This window comes from Lemur catta, chromosome 1, assembly GCF_020740605.2.
Source record: "Lemur catta isolate mLemCat1 chromosome 1, mLemCat1.pri, whole genome shotgun sequence".
NCBI lineage: Eukaryota > Metazoa > Chordata > Mammalia > Primates > Lemuridae > Lemur > Lemur catta.
The window spans coordinates 6164621-6189889 of NC_059128.1; the positions used below are offsets into that span (position 1 = coordinate 6164621).

The window sequence follows — 25269 nt, forward strand, 5'->3', positions numbered from 1 at the left end:
AGTTAAAAGCAAGGACAGTCCACAAGGATCTTGTCTGTATGAATTTCAGGCTGGTAGGAGGGAAAAGAGGTATCTTTTCTGACCCTAAAACCAATGGCAAACTTTCAGGATTTATCAAGAATACAAAGTGAATCAAGGTGAGTTAGGGGGGTTGATTTTAGCCTATATCAAATGCATAAAATGTTAGATGTGTACATGTGCCCCAAACTCTAACCTGAACACACTTTAGACTTGGAAGGTCTTCTGACGCATTTAATCAATTCCCTTGGTCTTTTGATAAGAAAACTGAGACTGACAGGTGGAGTGACCCACCCATTGTCACGGAGTGAACTGGGATTGAGAAGGTCTTGCCTGATCACAGTTGCAGCAGGCCGCATTTCCTAAAGATGGATGCGGCCACGCCCCCCATTCCACCAGCTCCTCTGCCGTGGCACCTTGTCACCTCCCATCACCTCCCTAGAATCTGGGATGATGCTGTGACTGCTTTGAACAATAGACTATGGCAGAAGTGACACTGTGCCAATTCCGGGCATGGCCTTTAATGGCCTGACACCTTCTGCTTCTGGCTTCTTGGAGCATTTATTCTGGATTCATTTTCCCTCTGAACCCAGCCCCCACACTGTGAGGAATCTAAGCCGCATGGAGAAGCTGTGCGTGGGCAACCCAGTTGACAGCCAGCATCCACTTGAGCAGCACCCTCCTGGACGTCCAGCCAGCTGAGCTTTCAGACGACTGCAGCCCCAGCTGGGCCCCAGTGCGAATCTCCCAGCTGTGCTCAGTCGATCCTCCCAGCTGTGAGGGTTAATACAAAACTGTTGGCTTAAGCCACTAAATTTTAGGGTTACATTTTATGCAGGAACATTTAGCTGGAACATTACTCATAATGCTAATATAAAAACTTATGCCTGATTATCACTCTACACTTTCACCAGCTACTCTCTCACTTATTCTAAAACTCAATGTTTTTCTAATGGAAGGTCATGACTCATTCGTGGATCATAAGATTGATTCAGTGGGCTGCAAAAAGTTAAACCAAAGAGAATGAATGTATCAGAGTCTAAGACACATAACAAGGGTACGAATTGTTTTGTGACATTTTTGGTTGGTGGGTGGCTTTTAAACAACAGACATTCGTTTCTCACAGTTGTGGAGGCTGCGAAGTCCAAGATCAAGGTGCCAGCAGACTCAGTGGCCTGTGTCCTGGTTCATAGACAGCCACCTTCTCACTGTGTCCCCATGTGCTGGAAGGGGCGAGGGAGCGCTCTGGGACCTCTTTTATGAGGGCACTAATCTTAGTCATTAGGCATCTGCCCTGAGACCTAATCACTTCCCAAAGGCGCACCTCCTAACACCATCGCATTGGGAGTTAGGATTTCAGCTTACAAATTTTGGGGGGACATGAACATTCAGTTCACTGCAGGACATTTCATTACCTCCTTTTCATTAACGAGGAGCCAAAGTGAGAAGGCAGAGTATGTGGCAAACCTGGGCCTCTCCTCTCCTCCTGTCACCCCAAGTCCAGCAAGTCACGCTGTTTCCCTACCTTTCCTAAAACATTTTAGGTGGTAGGGAAGAGCCACTTTCCTGGCCTGGTGTGTGCGTACAGACAATGATCACAGTAGGTAACACACACGTGCTTGCTCAGTGCTTGGCTGTCACTGTGCTAAGTTCCCCGCACAACTGACTCATGCAGGTGCTATACTTATGCCCATTTTACAGGTGAGGAGACCGAGGCTCAGAGAGGCTGTGTATTTTAGCCAACGTTATGCTGCTAGAAAGTGACAGAGTCAGAATCGAAACCCCTGTAATCTGGCCCCGTGTCTACACTCTTGACCATTAAACTATGGCTTCTCTCCTAGTTTAGAGAACTGGAGCATGAGCAAGACGCGCAACAAACATTTCCTCAGTTTCCTGGAAGCACTAGCCAAGGCTTCCCAGGCTGGGTCGTGGCTGACCCCTGTCCCCAGGCGGTGTGGTGGGGCCTCTTGTCCCTCGAAGGCACCAGGTGACACTCAGAGTTGCCACCCTGTCCCGGGGCCTGGAGAGGGGCCAAGCCTTTCTTAGTGCCTGGGAGTGACAGCGTTATTGGGTGAACACTTCCCTCCTTGTTTACAAGATGAGAATCAACTCTGGTGGTTAAATAGTTTATGTTGGCAGCAGAGTTAAGATAAGAAAGCCCTGTTTTGGGAGGCCCATTTCCTTTCCTTCTTGCTTTACTTTCACTTCTCTCCTGATTGTTTATTTGTCTAGTCGAGTCCTCTGGGGAGAAAGGAGAGGACGCCTGGCCAACAGGGAATCTCTGTTCCTCAGTTTCCCTGCCTGGAAAAGTCAGAGCTTGGATTAGACGAATGCAGTGGTTCCTTCTCAGGGGACCTTTGGTGATTCCTGGAGAAGTTTTCGGCAGGCACGCTGGTGTGTGAGCGTGTGAGAGTGTGAGCACACACGTGTGCGTGCCACTAACGTCTAGTAGGTGGAACAAGGGGTTCTACTAAACGTCCTACTACGTACAGGACAGTCCCCACCACAAAGCTGTGTCCAGCCCCGAACGCCATAGTGCAGAGGGTGAGAAACCCTGGATTAACCTGCTGACGTGAGAACCCCGTCCGCCGAGCCCCTGCCCTGTGCCAGACGGGAGGAGGAAGCCAGAGACAGAGATAGAGACAGACAGACAGACAGACAAAAACCCCAATGCCCACGGGACCTGGACTCAAGGAGCCTGTGATTTACTGAGAAAGTCAAATACATAAAGTTTTTCAGAAACGATAAACACCAGAGAGGAATGGGTGTGCAGTGGCGTGGGGCTCCAGAAGGCAGAGCCGTCCCGGCCTCCGCGCCCGGGTGCACGCCGCGCCCTGTGCCAGGAAGCCGTGCCCTCGCTTCTCACCTCGTTCTCTCATCTCTTCGGTCGCGCCCAAGCGTCACTCTGCAGGAGGCTATCCCTGACTCTTGAGGTCACAGCACCCCATGACTAGTATTCCTGACATGTATCTCAGTTTGTGATCCAACACTTGCTTCTCTTTGGGTTTGGTCACCAGCCGGCACCTCTCCTGCCTGCACCACCCGTTCAAAATGGCCTTTCCGCTCCTGCAGACGGGCCCTGCCGGGCCGTGCCGCTCCTCTCACTCCGGGCCCCCTCAGAGGCCCTCCCCCTGTCCCGCTGCCTCTGAAGGAAAGCCCAAAGGCTGTGCTCTGCACCTGGGGCCCTTTGACCTTTGCAGTGGGACCCTGGCTGCCCTCTGGCTCCAGATCACGCCCCTTCCAGCCCTCACCCCTTGGTTCCTGCCACCCCGCCCTTCTGCTCTCTTGCACCTGGACTTTTGCTCAGAAAGCTCTGCACGTTTCTCCCTGTTTCTGCTTAGATCACGGGCTTCCTTGGTCTCTGCTGTGCTGCCTCCTCTTCCAGGAAGTCTTCCCTCTTTCCCTTGATTGACGCCTGTGTGGTCAGAGCACCTGAGCCTATTGTGGTTTTGCCTGGAGGGAGAGGCTGGTGGCGCCTGGGCAGCACCTCCAGCAGCCGGCCCAGCCGGGCACGTTCGAATATTCATTGAATTGGCAAATTCAATGAGGCCAGTTCTGGGTCTGTCCTCCCCTCTCCTCCCTGCATCTGAGTGAGAACGGCGGACTGGCCTCCCCAGGGGCTGCCCCGTACCAGAAGTGTCCTTCCTGGTCCTGCAGGCCAGTTTTCTTACCCCTCTGGATGTAAATTTATAATAAAACCTACATTTTTGTTAAGCAATGTTAGAATTGAGGCCAATCTCCTGTTTCAGGGCTATAATGGCAACAAATAGAAGGATAATTGAAAAAAACAAGAAAAAAATTATGAAAATGACCAGCGATCAAGCAATTCCATGTGCCGTGACTGGCCACCGGACTGGATGTGTGGGGACAGATGCTGAACTGCCCAAATTTACACTGCTCGGCACTCACGGTGTAACGCTGGTCCTAACGGTCCAGATGTGTGTTCATCATCAAGGTGCAGGACGGGCTCATCTCCTATCAGGTGTGGTCCTAGCTCTTTAAATCTCAGCAGCAGAACACGTGGGTGGACCAGCCCCACAGCCGCCTCCACCCGTCCCCTGGCACGTGCCAGTCTGTGCGGATGTTGGTCCAGGTCGTGGCCGCTCTGCGCCAAGTGCTTGCTGGTGCTGTGAGAAATCACAGTGTGCATGACACCTGCCCTCGCCCTTCGAGCAGTTGCCTGTCTTATGGGAAAATTAGGATACGTACATCCATACCGAGAATTCTAGAAAGTTAGTAGGACATGCTGAAAAACTAGAACTAGAAATTTCAAAACAAGAGAGAGAAAATTCTGTTGAAATTTTCAGAGAATGTGGAAGAGATCATATTTGATTTGGGTCCTGAAAAACGACAGATTTGAAAGAACAATTATTCATGTAACACCCTGATGCATAGAGTTGAGGGAGAGGTTAATCCAGGTAGAGAGAATGGCCTGAGAAAATGTCCTAAGCTAGAAAAATGAGGTCATGGAAACTTCTTTATTTTCTTCTAGAAGATTTGTAATTTTACATTTTACATTTAGGTCAATGATACATTTTGAGTTAATTTTGTACCTGGTGTGAGGCATGCATTGTGGTTCAATTTTTTTCTCTGTGGATATCTAATTTTTTCAGCATTGTTTATTGTATCAGGCATTTTTATCATCCAGTTAGTGACATTTAGACCATGTATGTTTAATACACTTATTGATCTAGTTAGGTTTAAATCTATCACGTGGCTATTTCATTTGGCTACTTGTCCAATCTGTTTCTTGTTCCTCTTTCCTTCTATTCTGCCTTATTTTTGGATAAATTGCGTGTTTTTTATGATTATATTTTATCTCCTTTGTTGGATGATTAGCTATAACTATTTTATATTACAATTTTAGCATTTTAACTTACCACAGTCTACCTTGAAGTGATATTTTACCCCTTTGGGTATAGTACAAGAACCCCACAACTGTAAACGTCAGTTTCTTTCCTCCTGGCCTCTGCACTGCTGTTGTGATGTGTTTTGCTTTTCATGTGTTACAGACCCTGCACTACATTGTTATTATTTTTGTTTAAACAGTCAACTATTTTGAAAAAGAGTTTTGAGCAATAAGAGAAACATCTATTGGCCATGTATTTACCATTTCTAGTGCTCTTTATTCTTTGTTTGGATCCATCTCTGGTATAGTTTTCCTTCTGTCTGACTTTCTTTAGTATTTCTCACAGTGGAAATATTAAAGCTAACGATAAATTCTCTCAGCTTTTGTGTGTCTGCTGGAGTTTTATTTCCCCTTTATTTGGAAAGATATTTTTGCTGGTTATTGAACTCTAGGTTGGCAGTTCATTTTTCTTTTCAATATTTTAAAGATATCACTCCACCATCTTCTAGCCTGCATTTTTGTTGTCAGAGATGGGGTCTCGCTATGTTGCCCAGGCTGGACTCAAATGCCCAGGCTCAAGCGATCCTCCTACCTCAGCCTCCCGAAAAGCTATGACCATGGGAGCACCCACCGCACAATACTTAGCCTACATCTTTTCTGATGAGAAATGTGCTATAATCCTTACCTTTATTCCTCTGTATGTGATGTGAATTGTTTTCCTTACTGCTTTTCAGATTTTCTCTTTCTTATTGATTTTGAGCAATTTGATGATGATATGCATTTGTGTAGTTTTGCTGATTTTTTTTTTCTTGGGGTTCACTGAGCCCCTTGAATCTGTACTTTTAGTTTTCATCAACTCTGGAAAAACAATTCAGCCACTATTTTTTCAGTTTTTTTTTTCTCTCTCTCCTCTCTTCTCACCTTCTGGGACTCCAGTTTCCTATGCTTTGGGCCCCTTGAAGTTAGCACACAGCTCACTGATGCTCTCTTCCTTCAATTTTTTCTCTTTTTTATTTTGGATAATTTCTATTTTATGTTTTTAAACTCACTAATTTTTTTCATGCAGGATTTGATCTGTTGTTAGTACCATATAGTGAACTTTTCATCTCAGACATTGTAATTTTCATCCCTACAAGTTCTATTTTGGTCTTTTTATTGCTCATACTTTTCTCCGTCTTTGCCCACCTGATCATTTGTGCTTAGAGGCCAGACGTTGGCCTCTACGACCTCGTTAGGTGCTGGATATTTGCGCATTTTCACAATCTTGATCTTTGTTATGTGGCACAATTCACTTACTTAAAAATAGCTTGATCTTTTCAGATTTTGCTTTTAAGTCTTGTTAGGCAGGATAAGAGCAGTGCTCAGCCTAAGTGAGTTGGTTTCCGTTCTGAGTGCCCCACCCGGCACCCTGTGAGCGCGAGGCTTTCCAGGGTGGGAGGAGGGCTGCCCCGGCCTGTGTGAGCAGGCCGTCCTCCCTTCAACCCTGCCGCGTGCTTCTGCCCCCGGCCTAGCGAGTTTCCTCACACACGTCCACGTGGGCACTCCGGCACCCTCTGCTGCTCTCTCTCTCCAGTGCTCTGTTGTGCAAACTCTGTCCACTTTAGCCTCCCTTCTTAGCTCCATCTCCTTAACTCTTCCTGAAACCCCAGGCAGTACCAGGCAACTGTGGTGCTCATGTCACCGTTTCCCATCTCGCTGGGATCACAGCTCTTCACTGCCCGGTGCCCGGGTGCCCAGGGCCCGCAGACCTTGCTATAGGTGCTTGCTATCTTGGTTGGCTGAGGCAGCCTAGCAAAGCCAGCCCCCGGTGCTTTGTCTTGGTCGGAGGGAAAAGCCCCCTGGATTTCTTTCCCTCCAGTGGAGCTAAGTAGCCTCCTCCCCGCCAGTAGCCTGCACGGTCCCGGCTACCCACCTCCGTGTTCTGCGTGGACTCTGCGGTGACTTGCTGTATGGCCTCCCCACCTCACCCTGCCCCGCTCCAGTCCATCCTTGTGCAGCAAAGCACTTGACCTTGCTCAGGGAGCGCTGGCCTTTGTCCTCAGTGTCCTGGAGGTGACCTCCAAGCCCTTGGAATGTTATACCTCATAGGAATGTCTTTCTCTCCCTGAGGGCTTTGGGCCACACCAACAATGTGATTTTGGATGAGGGCTTTGGGTCACCGGGTATCAACTTGCTGTGTGGGTGGCCAACCGAGTTTACAAGATCCTGACCCCATGAAGACTCTGCATATCAAGGACTGGGTGGCTGCCATGCACAGTGTGACACAGCGATGCGATGCAGGAGTGTCACACTGTGACTCCAGGGGAGAGGACAACTGGAGGCTCTGCCCCCTGCGTCTCTTCCCTGGGCTGATTTTATGTGTCCCTTAGCGGTAATAAACTGTAACCCTGAGTGCAACAGCTTTCAGTGAGCTCTGTGAGTACTTCGAGTGAATTGTTGAAACTAAGAGTGGGCTTGGTGACCCCAGACTTTTAGGTGATGTCAGAAGGGAGGGTCGTCTTGTGGACTCTTCCCGTTAACATTGCAATTCTCTTTAGTGCAGCTTGCTTGATCTTTTTTTTTTTTTTAAAAGACATCTGGTCATGCCCCTCCCTTGTTTAAGCCCCTTGGTTGGTGTGGTGCTTTAGGGTTAAGAGAGAATTCTTTACCATGGTCCACGTGGGCTGGTGACTCGAGGCAGGGCCTGCCTTCCTACCTTGCTGGCTGCTCCCCCGTCCATGTGCTGCTCTCTTTTTGCCGTTCCTCCCACGCTCTTCCCTTCCCCGCTTCTTCTAGCTAGCCCCACTGGCCCTCAGAGTTCAGCCCTACTGGGCTAGACCATACCTCCCTCCCACAGGCAGGTATTGCCCACCGTGCCGATGACTCTCAGATCCTCCCAGCCCCTCAGGAAGGCGTGGGGAGGCCAGCCACTGCGGTGATGAGCGCTGTTGCTGTCCGCCGAGGCACAGGCAACTCCGTTCTCAGCAGAGCCTGGCCCGGTGAGTGTTGAGAAAGCTCCCTTGGTTAACACTGGTGGAAGCTTTAAAGATGGGCTTGAGGCCTGATGGAGTTTTGGCCCCGGGGCCCTCAGTAATTGTAGAACCGATGTTTCCAGAAAGAGGCATCTCTCTTTGTCTGTGCCCACCTTCGCTTTCCCCCAGGTTGCCCACCTCTGGTCTCCAGAGCGAAAGTGGAGCAGGAACTATGAGTCACATTTCTTGCTATGTCACCCCTTCTTCTATGATCTTGAGCAAGATGCTCCCTACCAGGGGCTCCGGTTACTACCAATGTCACCATGTGTCCCCTTTTAATTTTCCTTCCCTTGTGAACATCAATCATGTTGTAAATGGCGAAGAAACCAGTACTGGTTATTGGTGTGGCCTTAGGGTGTAACGAGATCCTCCTGGGTTAGACGGTAGGGATGCGGGCTGGGGCAGGTGGGGGTCCGAGCCCACACAGACCCCACAGTGTCCTGGGCAAGGCAAGTGCACAAACGTGCACTCAACGTGAGGAACACGGGCTGAATGGGGCAAGTGAGCTGCCTGGCGTGGAAGCCCCCGGGATGACCAGTGGGGGGCCACTTCCCCTTGACCCCGTGGGACAAAGAGGGGTGTCAGGTGAGAAAGGGCATTCTGAGGCCCTCCTGGTCTAGGCAGGGGGAGTCCTGTGGGTCGACAGCTTTTCTGAATTGCTGTCATGAGATGAGTCACTTTTCCGTGTGGATGCCAGGGGTTTTGGGGAATACTGGAGAGTGCGTTTTCTAAAGCCAGAGCTGTGGTCCTGCTGTGACACTGGGCAAGCCACATCAGCTCAGTTTCCCTCTGAGTGAGTAGATTGCTGACCTGTATGTGAGTTCACAAGTTGGCGTGAGGCTCTGCATTCGTGTCTGTTAGCAGCGTGCCACAGTCCTAGAGTGCGGAGAGGGGACTTAGGTCTGTGTAGGGGGTTGAATGGTGAAGCCCCCTTAGAAAGCTATGTCTACCTGGAACCTCGAAATGTGGCATTATTTAGAAGAAGGGTCTTTGCAGATGTACTTAAGGTAAGGATCCCAAGATGAGCCGATCCTGGATCCGGGTGGGCCCTAAATCCAATGATGAGTGTCCTCCTTGCAGGAAGAGAAAGGCGTAGAGCCAGAGGCTGTGTGGCCTTTCCCCACTCCCAGCTCATCTGACTCCTCCACCCAGCTCTACCCCCACCTGGGAGGTGGCACGTGCCATGGGGAGAGAGGGGCTCTGGGGACACTCACACCTGGCTCCGAGCCCCAGTTCTACCAGCGGCCAGCTGTCAGGCCGACACAAGCCACCTGCCCTCTCCACACCTCCCTGTCTTCATCACTCCAAAGGGCAAACACCTCCTACGGCTTGGGGGGCTTTTACGGTCTAAGGAATGTCACCTGATGGGTTCTCAGCGCTCCACGGCCACTCCTCTTGCCTGCCCTACGTGTGCAGATACCCAGGTGACTAGCCTTCACGTGGAGTTGAGAGGGCCGCACACCTGGTAAAGGGCAGGGCTGGGATTTCATGAGCAGCCGCGGATCCGTCTCTCAAGGCCTGTGCACGTCACTAACTGGGAGGAGGACGAAGCCTCACACCACGCTGATGAAGGGGTTTGGCCTTTAATGGGTACTGAGGCCACGTGGCCGAGGGCTGACAGGTCCCTCCAGCAGGTGTGCACTGCAGACCTGCTCGCCCAGGGCCGGGCCAGGCATGTGGGAGAGAGGACAGGAGAAGGGAGACGGTTTTTGCTCTCTAGTAACTGACAGTCTGGTCTGGGAGACAAGAACCGGCAGCCAAGTGTGGCCCAGGATCTCAGGGAGCCGGGAACCTCAGGAACGGCAGTGTGGCAGCCTGGGGCCAGAGTGAAAAGAATTAAGATGCTTTGTGTACTGTTTAAGCCTGTGTGTCTCTTAACTGTAGTTATCCCCACTACAACCCAGTGAGGTGAGTAAACTGAGGCACAGAGAGGTGAAATAACTTGCCCTGGGTCATGTGATCCATAAGGGGTGGGGGCAGGACTCCCAGCCCTCCCTGTCCAGCGCCAGGCTCCCCATCTGCCCGCACCGAGTCGCCGTGGTCCCAGAGGCGAGGCTGGAGTGGGGTAAGCGGGCATGTGGTGTGTGTGTGTGTGCGTGCGTGCATGTGTGCGTGTGCATGTGTGTGCGTGTGTGCATGTGCATGTGTGTGTGCGTGTGTGTGCACGTGTGCATGTGTGTGCATGTGCATGTGTGTGTGTGTGCGCGCACGCACACACGCGCGTACCTTAAGGGAGGGAGTGGGGAAGAATATGGCCACAGCTGTGGTTACAAGCGGTGGATTCTAGCACAGGGCAGGGACTTTTACCCCTGGGAGGAGGGCCGAGGGCTGGATAACAGAATCCTTTAGTTTGGAAAGTGAGGGTAGCAGGAAACAAACGGCTCATTCAAGCTGGGTGACAGAGAGTGGCTTGATGAAGGGACGCCTGGGACTGTTTACAAAGGGTGGGCGCGCCCTGGGACGGCATCGGTGGCAGCAGCAACAGCAGCAGTAGCAGCCTCTGCCCCTCCTCCGAGGGCCGGGGAGCACAGAGCCTGGAGGGGCTGCGGGAGGGAGCCCTGGCCTTCTTGGAAGTGGGGTGCAGCCAACTGGTGGTGTCCCAGCAGGGCAGCCCCCCCCCCCACCCCTCCTGCCTCGATTCCCTCGGTGCCTCCATTGGTGGACCCGAGAGGAAGCTGAGGCCACGGAATCCGTGGATGGCTTCATCCGGACCAGCAGGGTGGAGGGTGGAGAGGGGAGATCTGAGGGACAGGCGGGATCCTCCAGCACGTGGATGAAGACCCCCCCGCTCCAGTCAGGCTAAGGCAGATGAACACGTCTGTCCACACAGCACGTGGCCGAGTGTGGCTGTGGCCGCCATGTTCAGTGCTGCTTGACTCTTTGCTGGAACTGGTGCCAGGTGTCCCTGGGAAGGTATAAGCCCTCGCTGTCCACGGAGGTTCCAGGATCACTGAGATACACCGACCAGAAACAGGGGTACAGGCCCTCTTTGAGGTCCCTGCCTGTTCTTGTGGCCTTTGGGGGAAGGCCATGCACTCGCTAAAAGCCACTGTCCATGTGTCCTTCTGAGGATGGACTTAGTGTGCGATCCTTTCAGCTCCCTGCTGAAGCCTGGAAGACGTGCACTGTGTTGCGGGTTTCGTCTTGCGCTCCATAGCGCTGTCCCGAGTCTGGTGACTTGCGTGCTCCCGCGTGCAGGCCATCGCACACAGCTGGTGCTTAATAAATGTGTGTCCCAGTGGAATTAAGGAGAAACCTGCTGATCAGAGGGAGCTGGCCTTCTGACCGACAGAAAGGCCTACAGCCCTCAGTTCCGCTGTGTTCTGAGACAAACCATCAACGGAACACGTGAGGGGAAACGGGCCGACCTGCACCCCCCACGCTCTTCTGGACACTCCAGGGAAAAGTGGCTGACACCGATGACACGGCCCGCAGACCACGGCGGCCCAGCTTCATTAAGGGGACTCTAAAGGGGGAAGGACAAGCCGGCCCAGCGACAGAAGGTGATTTGCAAGACACAGTCACCTCTGAAGCTACAGCAGCTGCCTCCATCCGTGAGAGTTAGAGGACCACTACTCACTTTACAGACGAGGAAACAGGCTCAGAGAGGTTGAGTGAGTTACCCAAGGTAACCCAGCTGGCAGACGGCAGGGCTGGGTGGAACTCCAGGGTCCCAGCTCTTTTTGCTGCCTCCTGTGAATGGACTGGAAGCCTCCCTGCTGCCCTCGATGGCCAGGAGTCTCCAGCCACGTGCTGTCCCTCCTGCGGTCCCCTCTGCCTGGCCTGGACAGGACCAGAGCCCCAAGCTCTCTGATCCGCAGTCTGGGCTTCGTGGTGGGAGCTGTCCTCGGTGGTGCCCCATGGTGTGTGTGAGGGGGTGTCCACACCCCACAGGGCCCTCCAGACACCCACCGAGCCCCCTCCCTGGCCAGGCTCTGGGCTGCGTCACGCCATGCCAGCCACTCCCTGACCTCAGGAGCACCCCAAACATGGAGCCCCCTGAAAATTACAACATCCTCTTTCAGAGAGGGAGCCCAGAAGAGGGGTTCCCAAGGGCAAATGAGGGACTTGGGGGCAGGGATCAGGAAGGCCTCCTGGAGGAGGTGATGGGCATGCCAGGCCTCGAAGGCCGAGGAGGATGTGAAACGTGTTCTCAACCCTGGCGCTCACGACTCACCGGGTAGCCCGTGCTGCCGGCCTGCCCTGCCGCTCCGATTCAGTGGGTCCTGCCTGGGATCCAGGCATCGGTATTTTAGAAAAGCTTCCTGAGAGATTCTGGGGGTTTAGGGGAAGGGGGACGGAGAGATTCCGGGTAGGGGCTTATTCCAAGGCGCTGACTTCTAAGACAGCACGGAGCGTGGTGGGAAGGGAGGTCTGGAGGCCTCTAGACCCTTGCCCAAGGCACTTGAACTTTATCTGAAAGGACTGGGGGCGGGGGAGGACTTGCTGAACTCTGGGCTTTAGAAGTCCTCTGGTGGCCTCAGAGTGGGGGTGGGACAGTTGCAGGCTAGGGTGGGGTGTGGCGTGGTGGGGAGGGGAGGGGGCGGGCCCAGGGGCCAACTGATCTCTTGTTCCCTCCCCCAAGAGGCCTGGGGTGTGGGGAGGTGGGGTCCCAGGGAGCCCAGAGCAAGGGGAGAGGCCTGGGGTCCAGGCCTGATAGCCTGGGACAGTGCAGGCAGAGCCACCAGGATGGCAAGGGGACAGGAAACAGTCCTTGTCCTTGAGCCCTGACCATGGGGGGTTTTCTGGGTAGAGGGACACGTTGCTGCACACACCTTGACGCCAGCGTGCCCAGGAACAAAGCCGTGGCTATTTCTTTAATCAGCATACTTTAATTGCCGGGCTCCATCCTGCCCCGCCCCCGGCCCCCGCAGCAGCGTGTCTAAATAGAGAGGCACCTGAAGCCGAGGCCATTTGATGTATCATTAAATACACCTTCTCACACTTGGCACGTAAGCCCTGATAAAGTTTCACCTTTTAACGAAATAAATGACTCAATTAACAAGATGAAAAACAGCAGTGTGGTGGCAGGCTCGCTTGGTGGCCGGAAAAAAAGGCCTGGAGAAGAATTATCCCGGTGGGGAGTTAATGTGGGCAGAGGCCGGCGCGCCGTGGGTGTCTGCCGGCTGCCAGCCTGGGTGGACTCGGCTGCTGACCGCTGCTGGGGGGGCTCCCGCAGTCTGGGCCGGGGCCAGCAGAGGCTGTGGGGTCCAGGGGCGCTCCCGCAGCAAGCCCTGCACTGTCGCATCACGCAGGGCCTGTGTGCATGCGTGTGTGTGTGTGTGTGTGCGTGCGTGCGTGCGTGCGGGCTTGCACGCGTGTGCATGCATGAGCATCCCTGCCTGCACCTGCCCCGGCACTTGGAGTCACAGTCATCCACGTCTTCACGGTGAGGCACCCCATGCTGGGCTCCGTCCTAAATGCTCTGTGGATTTTATCTCTGAAGGACAGAGGGCTGACCTGGGGCGTGGGGGGCAGGACGCCAAGCTCTTAGTTCAAGTTGTGTGTAGCTTGGGATTAACAACTCCCCCTTGGCCTCTGCTTCCTCCTTTGCAGAAAGACAGGGTTGGACCAGGGCAGGGGGTTCAACCGGGAGGCAAAGGGTGTGTGGACAAGTCCACGAACATGGCTGAGAAAACAAACTTGCACCTTTGTTTTCTCTAACTTCTAAGTGAAGTGGAGCCCTGGGTTGACAGGAGCATGCTGGGCAGGGGCTTATTCCAAGGCGCTGACTGGTTGCGGGGCGAGGTCACCTGCACAACGCCTGGAACTTGGTAACCAATAGGAGTCCCAGATGTTTTCCTTTTCCACTGTAGTTGTTGCAGAAATTTCAAAATGCCATTTCCATCCCTCTCGACTTTGAAATTATGATAGTTATTAGACCCGCTGGTAGGGCTTATTATTTAATGCATTAATAAAGAAGCACATGTGTTTCTAGGTCACAAATCTGTTTTTAATATTTGATAACTTTCAAAATAATTGGTTTTCTTTGTCATCATATATACTTTATTTTATTTTATGCAGGCAAGAATTTCTTCTGAGAAGGGGTCCTAGGCTTTGCCCCTCTCAGGAGAGCCCGTGGGTGGAGGGTGGTTGGGAGAACGTGGCCTGGAGATTTCCAAGGGCATCGGGCTCTGATCAGTCTCGCCAGCCTATGGGGTCACAGCAGGCATCACAGCGACAGTGATATATTTGCAGGGTGCTTGCCATGTGCCTGGGCCAATGTTATTTATTTTTTTTATTGGGGTATATTTGTGTATGTTAAGTTCCTCAAGATCTTAAGGGTACAGATGGATGAGTTTTGACAAATGTGTACATTCCTTCAGACAGCCTCTAAGATAGAGAGCATTGCCGCACCCCCGTAAAATTCCCGGTGTCCTCTCTTGATCTATGTCCTCCCGCCCAGCCCCAGCCAGAGGCAATGACTATTGCTTTGTTTCACCATAGATGAGTTTTTCCCCTTCCAGAATTTCACGTAGCAGGAATCGCACAAGTTCCCTTCTGTGTGTGGCCGCTGCGCTGAGCACAAAGCCCGTGAAATTCACCCACGGTGCTGTGCATATCAGTGGGCTGCTCTTTTTTATGGCTGAGTAGTATTTCACTGTATGAATTACATTCACTGTGTGAATTATACTGCAGTTTTGTTCATTTCATACTGATGAATATTTGGAGTGTTGCCGTGTATTTTTGCTGTCATAAATACGTGTACAAATGGCTTGGTCACTTGCCTGGGGATGGAGTGAGGATTGGAAGGCAAGCTGTCAAGTGTGGGCAGGGTGGGCCACATGCTCCCCGAGGTTCCCCAGGCCTGGAAAGTCTAGGAATGTGACTCATGGACACGGAGCACCTGCCGTGAGGTGGGACCTTCACCAGGCCCTGGGCGCATCCATCCCTTGCTTTCGCTCTCTGCGTGGTTTGGTTTGACCTTTGACTCTCAAGGCCTGGGCGCTGACCAAGAGGGGCAGGAGGAGCTAGTGTACCTTCAAGGATGACCACGACTCTGGCAATGTGTCAGGCGTTGCCACAGCTTTCAGAACGTCTCCCACGAGGCAGATAGTGTTGCCCCATTTTGCAGATGAGGAAACCGGGGCTCACCCTCAAGCTAGCATATGAAGTGAAGCCAAACACTGCACGTTCAGGGTTGGTGGGTGACATTGATGGCGAAGGTCATTCTCAGATCTCAAAGGGGGGCCCCTGAGCTGGTCCCTCTAAATAGGACACAGCTCTGACACTGGACCACAGAGAACACAGCTTGTCGAGAGAAGTGACACATTTCATGTTTGTGTTTTGCTTTTTAAATGAATCATACTATAACAAGTGCTTATTTCTGGCTTCTTCCACTGAACTATACATCCTAAACATTTCCAAATCATGAGTTTTCTACATCATTTTTTGAAGTATCCTTCTTGTGTGGATATACTATGAAGTATTGGTATCTGATTTCTGATTATTTGACCTTCTGGTTATTTCAGAGTTTTGCCATGATTAGTACCACTGCAGCGAACATTCTTATGGACAAATCGTTTCCTGTTTTGCCAGCTCCTTGGCGTACGTTCTTGAGAGGGGCCTGCCTGGGTGGACCCACGTGCCCTCCACTTCCCTCTGTCATTTCAGTGAGTGACGAAAGTTCTCAAGATCAAACAGGGCTGCATTTTTAGGGACAGAGCCACCACACTGGTGACTTCGTACAGCGGAACTCAGCGGCAGGTGCCAGACGCCAAACTCAGCGGCAGGTGCCAGACGCCAGGCTGAGGAAAGGAAGGTTTTATTTAGTGTTGGAGAGAGAGGCCTGGGGACAAACAGTTCTCTGGGATCCTGACGGTTATTGGAGATGGGCTGGCCACGGTGACTCTCTTTTCTGTTTCTGTTTTTCTCTTAAGCCTTGGCTGCTGCTCCAGAATTAAACCTCAGTGCTCATTGCAGCCAGTGACCCGTTTTCTTTCGATCCCGTCGGGGTGACCTCCCTGCCTTTTCTCACTTCCCAGCACCCCCGAGCTGCGACCTTCTCCTCTTCTCAAGGCCTGGAGTAAACACCAGGGCAAGATCCATCCCCGTGGCAAGCGCGGCCTTTCCACTGCAGGAAGGTGTGTCTTCCTTAGACGCTGGGTGGGGACATTTTGCCCCGGCACTCGGTGACATTTTAAGCTTGACAGGTCCCCCTTTTCTGCCAAAGGCAGGGGCAGGTGATCGTATTTTAGCAGTGCTAGCAGAGAATAATGGAGGAGGTTCTACGTGTCCTAAGCATTCTTTGACTGTCTCTGGCCTTCCGCATACACTATTCCCTCCGACTGGGCCACCCGACTGCAGGTCCCTTTGCCGTTACAAGTTCCAGTTCTTCATCCACCAAATGGAGCTAAGACCAGAGGCCTCCTGGGTTGTCAGGAGGATGAAATAGGACATTGCATGCACAACGCCTGGCAGAGCTGGGGTGGGAACAGATGCTGTTGCTTCCTCCCTTAGCAGTGGTGGGAGCACCTTACACCACACACTGGTAGGGTATTTATACATCGGACAGAATGATTATATGAGTACGAAGATGTTATAGGAGAAAGCACTTCATAAACTGTAAAGCGCCAGGCACACAATGTCAGTTACTGTCACCCCAATCCCACCAGGTCTTCAGGACACCCAGGGATGTGGTAGTAAACGGATCCTTAGAAAGGAGTGTCACGGATTTCTTGGCACACAAAAGTAATCCACAGTTCAGTGGTTCTGAGGTGTCTCTGCGGAGGTGGTGTGATGTTAAACAACCAAAAGGCCTTTGGAGCCAGACGGCCATGAGATCGAAGCCTGGTGCTGTCCCTTCACAGCTGTGTGATCTTGGGCACATGAGGTTTCCCCTCTGGGGCACAGTTTGCTCACCTGGAAGGTGGGAGGGCCGTGTGCTGCCTGTCAAGGTTGCAGGGGCTCTGGTGAGTACATGGGTATGAACAGTGCTCTGGTGACAGGACAGGGCTGGAGAAATGGACCCAGAGGAATTGTGATGTGCCGGGAAATGACCTAAATTTGGCATGAGATGGTCTCAGTTCAAACCTAGGGTCACACTCTTACTGGCTCAGTGGCCTTGGGCGGGTCAACTGGCTCCGGTTCTTTTAGCTGTCAAAGGGAATGAGAGGGAAGATCACAGGCAGGAACGTGGGCAACCTTGCCGTGCAGCGGGGGCCTGCGCTCTCATCGTCCTTGGCCATTCAGGTGGGCAGAGCCAGGAGCAGCTCAGAGGAGAGCACAGGCCGAGCTCAAGGACGGGCAACCTCAGTTACAGAGCTCAGAGTCAGAGGTGTTTTAGCCATGCTGGACCGAGACCCTGCCGTGCACCAAACTTGCGCATGCATTGCGTCCCCACCAGCTCTGTCAGAGATGGCCACCCACTCACACTGCCCTGACCTCCCCACAGGCCTGAAGGGGCTGCATGGGGACACATGACCACGCTGCTCTGGCCACAGCTGGTAGGGCCAGGGTGGACACCTCACCCAATGGGAGGTTTGGTTTTGTTTTTCCTCTTGGAAGATTTTCTTGGAATAGGGACCCAGAGAGGCTGAATTGGGTAGCTCTGTGGGCTTGGCCTGTGAGGGGTCGACAGCCACTGAGAGATGCCTCTGGTGGCCCCTGCTCCAGCAGACAAGCCGGTCTCTGGAGAGAAGAGAGGGAGAGGAGAGAAGCGAGACCTGGAGACCCCAGAGAAAGAGGGAAGGGGCTGTGCATGTGTGTGCCTGGCAGCTAGGGGGACAGAGCTGGAGGGACACACCAAGTTCTGCTCTCCACAGGGCCCCAAGCTTGTTGGCCACACTGCTTTCTTCCTGCCCTGGAGTCTCTGGCTGCACCTTCTCCGTCCCCTGTGCCCCCACCTTACCCCATCACACGTTGTCCCCTGTGTGTTTGAGTGGGTTCTGCTCCCTGTAGCCATTGTGCCCTGGAAACACCAAGCTGGTGTCCCTATTTTGTGGCTGCAAAGATAGTGTCTCAGGGACGGCCGCACACATAGCGGGAGCCCGTGTTTGGGCCGTCATGCCTGACACCTGTCAGCCTCCCACACCCCTGAGCTGCCTCTCTGTGCTCAGCTTCCATGACAAAGACCATCGCTCGCTCCTGAGGCACGGCCGCTGGAGATAGTGTCACAGGTAGACGGACAAGCAGAGGGCAGGCTGTCCAGTGCCCCAGCGGAGGAGGAGACAGCTGCTGAGCAGAGCCATTTGCTCTGCTGCTCTCAGCTGGCTACACCCTGGAGTCAGGAGGGCTGTTTGGGGGCCACAGACCAGATATTGGATGTCTGGGTTCCAGGTTGATCTTCTCTGGGTGGAGCAGGGAGCCCAGGGACATGGACTTGGCAGGAGTCCCCTGGGGCCAGTATTTGGCTTGTTCCCCTCTCCTCCTCCTCATGTTTCCCTCCCAGTGTGGACTAGGCCGGGCCTTGCTGGGAGACAAGGATTCAGGATAGGGGGTGAAGGGTGTATAGGAGCTCCACACTCCCTAGGAGCCCACTGGGCGCTGAGCCCTCCCAGCGTCTAAGGCCCTTGGTCAGCCGCCTCAAGGCAGTTTCCTGTCCCTGATTTTACCCCTGCCAGGCTCTCAACTCCTGGGGAAGTTTTGTGCCCCCAGAACTTGGCTGAATGTTTTGCCGGTGATTAATGACTGAATGCTTGTTGGGTGAAGGAAGCCCTTGGGGAGAGAGGAGGGCAGGGGACACTGGGCCTCCTCATGAAGTCTGAGGCCCGTGGCCTGCAGGGGAGGGTCTGGGGGAGCCCCTCGCTCAGCACTCCCTGCCTGGGTCGTTCTGGACTGCCCAGGTCTTAGTCACTCAACACACATGATCTTGGACGCAGAGGGTCTCAACCTGGTGTCCTGAGGACTCTAGATAAATCAATTTCAATAAAGCAACCCAGACAGGATTTGCTCTCAATTCCTAATTGCCTGGAGCGACAAACAAGGGAAGCCTGCGTGGATTAGCGGCTGGTCTGGAAGCCTCGCTAGCCATCTTCTTTGGTTGATGCTGATTATGTTTTCTTTCTTGCATGTGAAAAACACATCTCAATTAATGAAGACGTGGGTCCACCTTATGGGGTGGTGCCATCCTGACTTAGCGGCTGGGCTGGGCTACTTGTCAATGTCACCTAGGGCCCCTCCGCATGCTTTGCTGGGGTTTCCAATGGTTAATGGGGCTCTGGCCAAAAGGACTTGTTGATTTACATTCTGTGAGGAATCCCACTGTTTTTTGTTCTTTCCAGATAATTTTCTTCCTTTTTTTATTCCACTAGCCAAAAGTGATTACTCAAAGGTTTCTGTCTTGGAAAGTCCTGGAGTCAAAAAGAACTGGGTTCGAAACTTGTCCTGTGTCCGACATGTTATGATGGGCAAGTCATTTTCCTCTCAGGGCTCCCCACGCTGAGTAGGGCTGAAACTGCTTACACTGGAAAGCTATTTTGAGCCTCAGATGAGATAAGCACATAAAAAGGCTTTCCAAATTAAATAAAACCTAACAACACTATATAAATTTTCTTGAGTACTGCTAAATTGTTCAGAAATGAGCTGTCTTTTGGAAGGCATGTCGTTTTGTCAAAAAGAGTGACTCAGCATGTTTTGTTTAGTCATTCTGCAATTATTAGGCACCATCTGTTTTCAATGAAGTGCTCTGTATTCTGTTGAAAATAAAATGGTGTGAGACACCATCTTATCATCTGGTAGGGGAAAGAGGACATGGCATTGGTAATGGTAATGTCCCTTCACCTTGAGCTATTTCTTTATTTGTATTTTACTAAATGCATTTTGGTAAATCAATTTAGAATCTGTTTGGAATAAGGCTGGGCACAAAAGAATTTGGCTCTAGTGTTTGAAATGATCAAACATCTGGAAGAAATATGGATTTTTAAAATCCGGTTGTGTGCTGTGAGGTGTGGGGCTTTCTTGGCATTGAGTTTGCTGGGCTCCTGGGCACCCTGGGGAGTCCCAGGTCTCAGGGTGGACGGCTTGTGCAGTAAAGTGGTTGAGAGTCCAGGTCTGGCTTCATAGGGGTACGACCTGGGCAGTCACTCAAAGCCTTGTGTTCAAAGGCTTTGTTTTTGATGCTCTGTTCTGGCTGTCTTGAAATCACTAATAATTTTACCTCTGAACTTGTGTTTTGGAAGTGAAGTCCAAAGGGCAATGGAGCACGTACCTGAGCAGAGGAGACAGTGCAATGTACATGTCCCTGTTCCCTGTCACCCCATGTAGCATTCATGATGCCTCCGTGTGCAGTATGCCAGTGAACACACAATGTGTAGAGGTTCAGCAAGATTTGAAACAAGTACAAGGTGAGCATGTTATGGAAGCTACTGGTTTCCACGGAGCATTGGTGGAACGTGTGCATATCAAGATGTGAAATAAAAACAGTGCAGTTAGTTTTCTGCAGTGCTTCTGCTTTTCTGGTAGGAATGAAATATATATGCATGTATATGCTGGGAAGTATGAACTGTGCAATTTTGGTTATTCTACACTTGAATTAAATGCTCTTGTATTTGTGTTTAAACTGGAATTGCATGACAGAAAGATGAAGGATAAACTTCATGCTAATAATTTAAGGTTTTAATTTTTCTTTGCTTAGAATGACAATACTTAGCAAACAAAAACACCGTGACAAGCAGAGTGAGAGACACTGTGGAAGAAACGAAAAACAAGCAAGCTTATATTTTGGTATCCTGTAGAGCATGCTTTTCCTGTTTTTTGTTTTTTTTTTTAATCAGTGTCTCTGCTTCTACATTATACTGGGCCCCACAAATTGTGTAGCTACCTGTGACCAAGTCTTTTGTTGGGACTGAGATGCAACAATATTAAATTATGTCCTCGTAGGTAAGGGCTCATAGAAGCTCACACGGTAGTGTTCAGATTGAGCCTGCTCTGCCAATGCTTCATGGGAATAACCAATTGGTGAGAAGGAGTCTCTTCCCTTTGGAAGTTGAATTTTCTTTGGGATTGTGCAAATCTGGGATACTTCCTCTCATGGTGCACTAAGGCCCAGAGAAATGCAGTGACCTGCTTGAGGTCACACAGCTCATCAGTGACAGAGCCCAGAGCTGAACCCGGATATCCTATACCCTGGTGGTCAGAGTCCTCATCCTGTCTTTTCTACCCCACACTTGGAAGTCAGGTGGGCCCATTCCCTCATCTGTGCCATTTTGGCTGTGTGATGGGCGTTCATCTACCACAAACAGCGAGCTCCACCTTGTATTGGGTCCCATGCCTGGTGCTGGGAAGAGAGCTGTGCTGGGGGGGCATGTGGGCAAGTGGTTATGAGCTTGGTTTCTGGAGAGGGACAGAACTGGGTTCAAATGGCAGCTCTCCCCTCACTAGCCAAGTGATGTTGGCCACATCTATAGAGCATTTACGGAGCACCTGCTGTGCACGAGGTCCTGAGTGTGGCAGTGAGCAGATAGATGCCCTTCCCTTCTGGAGAAGTCTATTGCAACTAGAAATAGACTTGTTGATATCTACAACACAACTATAAAATCAACAAAACAACTACAGAAATGTTTATTTACAGTTTTGGTAAAGGCCATGAAAGAAATGTGCAGGGTGTGAGGAGAGGCTGTAATAGAGAAAGCTGCTGAATTTTTTAAGCCTCAGTTTGCCATTGGCAAAATGGGAATAATAAAATCAATCTCAGAGGGTCATGGGGTGGATTAAAAGAGATGCTTCATGCATTATACTCCCTTTTTATAGGGAGTTGTTATTTGGGAAGCATAAAGTTGCACCACTGAACAAATGTTACTTTCTTGCCTTCTTTTAAGATAACCACCTCCATACTTTATCTTGGAAAGAAAAAGCCAACTGTGTTTACTCTCAGTAAACAAAGTTACCTTTCAGCCGTTAATTGTTTTTAGCCATATTTATTATAAGCAGAATACTAGTTTTAAAGAATCTGCAAAAACTTTAACCGTTCATAAAACATTTGGGCTAAAAATTTAAATTGCTCACAAGTTCTATATGATGGGATTTACTTAGATCAGTTGCCAGTTAAATGTTATTTCAATTTAATAGCGTCATCTAGTCCCGTGTGTGAAGGCTGTCACTATGAGAAATCTCACCTACACTTGATCTTTTTTTTGAGACACAGTCTCACTTTGTTGCCCAGGCTAGAGTGCCGTGGCATCAGCCTAGCTCACAGCAACCTCAAACTCCTGGACTCAAGCGATCCTCCTGCCTCAGCCTCCCGAGTAGCTGGGACTACAGGCATGCACCACCATGCCCGGCTAATTTTTTCTATATATTTTTAGTTGTCCCGCTACTTTCTTTCTAATTTTAGTAGAGATGGGGTCTCACTCTTGCTCAGGCTGGTCTCGAACTCCCGAACTCAAACGATCCGCCCGCCTCGGCCTCCCAGAGTGCTAGGATTACAGGCGTGAGCCACCACGCCCGGCCCCTACACTTGATCTTATTCAAGCCTTGAGTTTGTATATAATCTTATGACCAACACTAATACAATGGTCTATCATAAATATATCCAATTAAAGGGTATAAAATACTAACAGTTTTCTTATGGATATTTAATCTTATGTTTATAGTAATATTTTTCTTCTAAGGACTATGTGCTTATAATATTTATTCTCACCAGGAATTATATTTTGTGTCATGGATAGTTAGCAGTTGGAAAAAAGATGAGGAAAACTCAGTCATTATTTGGGGAATAAAAAGAGAACCATATGAAACTTACCTGAAAACAAAATAGACAAAAAACAAACATAAAATGTGAAAACATAACAATTTATAAATGATCACTTAAAAGAGTTCCAAAGGAGCATTTCCTCTATTTCTTGTTGCCATATATAATTTAAATTTTGCACATAACATTTGAAGGTAATATTCAAACTTCTTGAACAAAGATAATGGTTGTACAACTCTGTGAATATACCGAAAACCATTGGATTGAATGAATGAATTGTGTGGTATGTTGGTATGTGAATTACACCTCAATAAAGCTGTCCAAAAAAATAAGCCATAGAAAATACCTTCCAAAAAGCCAAATGTCACTCTTCTCCCTTTTCTGTAAAAACAAACAGAGGGGCTGCTGGTGACTCTGTCCTCTGCTGAAGCTCTTCTCTGAAACCAATTAGCCAAACAACCAAACAACCAAACCTAAGCCCCTCTTCCATGATGCTGTGGACAAGGAAGTGTAGGGCCCATTTCTCCTGATCTCACTAGTGGGGTGAAACTTACCCTTTTCTCTGGTGTTTCATCTTGGATCAGTTGTGTTGCTTTTGGCAACATTTAACAGAAAATCTGGCCCAGAGAGGATTACATGATGAGAACTGCCATCTGCCAACAAGTCTAGAGGTGTGTGGGGTTCAGGTGCTGAAGACTAGGGGGGCGGGTGGACGGTTGGTTCTGATTCTTTGTGATTCTCTGGGTCCTGCTTGATGTGTGAGCATCACCCTTGGGCTGGTAGCAAGATGGCGGCAGCAGTCACTGTCACTTCCCATGAGCCTCTTCTCATTATCTAGGAAGACTTTTCCCAGAAGCCCCAGGGAGAGGCCCCCTCATGTCATGTCTCATTGACCAGAATTGGGTCACATGTTCATACCTGAACTCACTGGCACTAGTGCAAGGATGGGGTTGCCTCAACTGACGTAGACCAATGAGGATGGCCATGGAGAGCAGGTGGTTTCCCTGAGCAGAGTCAGGGCTCCTGGTGGGACGGGAAAAGCAGGGGATGCTTGCTGAGAAGCTGCCTTGTGTTCCCTCGGCTGTGTCTCCTGTTGCTTGTATACTCATTTTGTGCCCCATTTCTGGATGCCTTAAGGTCAAGGCCAGGGTCTTGCTTATGTTTGAGTCTTCCTCGCTGCCTAGCACACCAAGTGCAATCCTGGGAGTGAGATGATTACATTGATTAGATTTCCTTTTTTTTTAAGAGAGTCAAAACAAAAACCCAAATGCTACAAGCACATCATGAATATGTAGACACTGCCATCCGCCATTGTCTTTGGTGGTACTTTTAGATTCTTTGATGGTACTTTTTATTTTAAACCTTAACACTGACAGCATATTCACAAGCCTGTGGCATCCTCGGTGAACAAACAATTTGATTTTGCCACAATGTAACGGGCAACTCCTGACACTAACAGCTTCTTTCTGGGAGGCAGCCATCTCCCCTCTGTTCCTGAAACTGGCTTCTCCTCATCTTCCCGGTATCTTCGCCTAGATTCTAGATCCTGGGGGGTTTTGCCCATGAGTCCAAATCACGGCAAATTCCTTCTTTTTAATACACAAAGGAACAAACAAGAAGTTAATGCTAAAACAAAACCTACCTGCATATAGATCCGTCTTTATCTGTGGTGTTCGTCCTCAAACTTCCAAAATTAGTTTTCAATCCATCCTTGAAATCCAGAGGAACTTTCTCTGGATCATTAACGATGGAATGTCAACAGAAAGCTGGGCCTGCCACTGGGCATGAGAAATGGATGTGGAACCAAAGGGAGGCAAGAGAGGGAGAATAGAAAGATCCTTGTCCCCTCCCTGCACAAAGTCACATTTTACCATTTCTCTCTCATTTTCATCAATCACCAGGGCAATACCCCCTAGATCAATGCATTAACTTGTTTGTTTTTTACAATGAAGGAAAACTTCATAGCCTCATCATTCATTCCAGAGTGTGGGGGAAAAAAACAAAAGCCAGCCACCGAAATTTGCATGGTGCTCAATTATACATTAGTGAACATCACTTGGCAATCTGTTCATATCAATTTAATTGGATTTTAATACTGCCTCTGATCTTGTTTTCTAATTAACAGCAGCGCTTGGAAATAAAGCAGAACCATGCACCCAGCAACACCTTTGATCTCAACCATATGGAGCTCCACCAAGCTCTGGGAAAAAAATCTCCCTTGCCTCCACAGCCGGCCGAGGGAAGTGGAGGCCCCCAGATGGCCGGATACCACGGGCGCCCGCACCCTATGGACTGATTCGTCTTCTGATTGGTCCCCATCACAGAGGCAGAGGACTCGCTTCTCGCGCTGGAGGCAAATCCATGTCCCCGACATTGGTGAGGTTGATGCCTTTGGCAGCTTGGTTTTTGGGGACAAATATTCGAATAAACAGACCTGACCCCGGGGGGTTTGTTTTAGAGTGGGGTCTCACCATCAGGACAGAGCGAGTATGTCACAGGCTGGCACAGGGGACAGGAGCTGAGCCATCACATCCCTTAGGCCTGCCTGGAAAGTTCCTGGAGCCATTCTTCCAGCTGAGGCTCTGGCTGAGGGAGGGCTCGTGTCTTTTTCTCCTCTTCCGTTTTCTTTAAGTTTGTAAGTCTCTGGGTCTCTAACTGCACTGATCACCATCTTGTGAATCGGCCATGTGGGAAGACTCATCACACACGGAGATAACCTGCAAAGGGGAGAGTGAAACCTGGAGGGAAGCTGCCTGGCCCAG

General features: G+C 50.5%; 1 long non-coding RNA gene across 1 annotated transcript; it reads left to right on the forward strand.

The window, feature by feature from the left end:
* Positions 1-104: 104 nt before the first annotated feature.
* On the forward strand, positions 105-25060 carry LOC123640123. The gene is made up of 3 exons (XR_006735877.1): positions 105-137; positions 978-1075; positions 24633-25060. It is a non-coding gene; the product is annotated as an uncharacterized LOC123640123 (long non-coding RNA).
* The last annotated feature ends 209 nt before the right edge of the window (positions 25061-25269 follow it).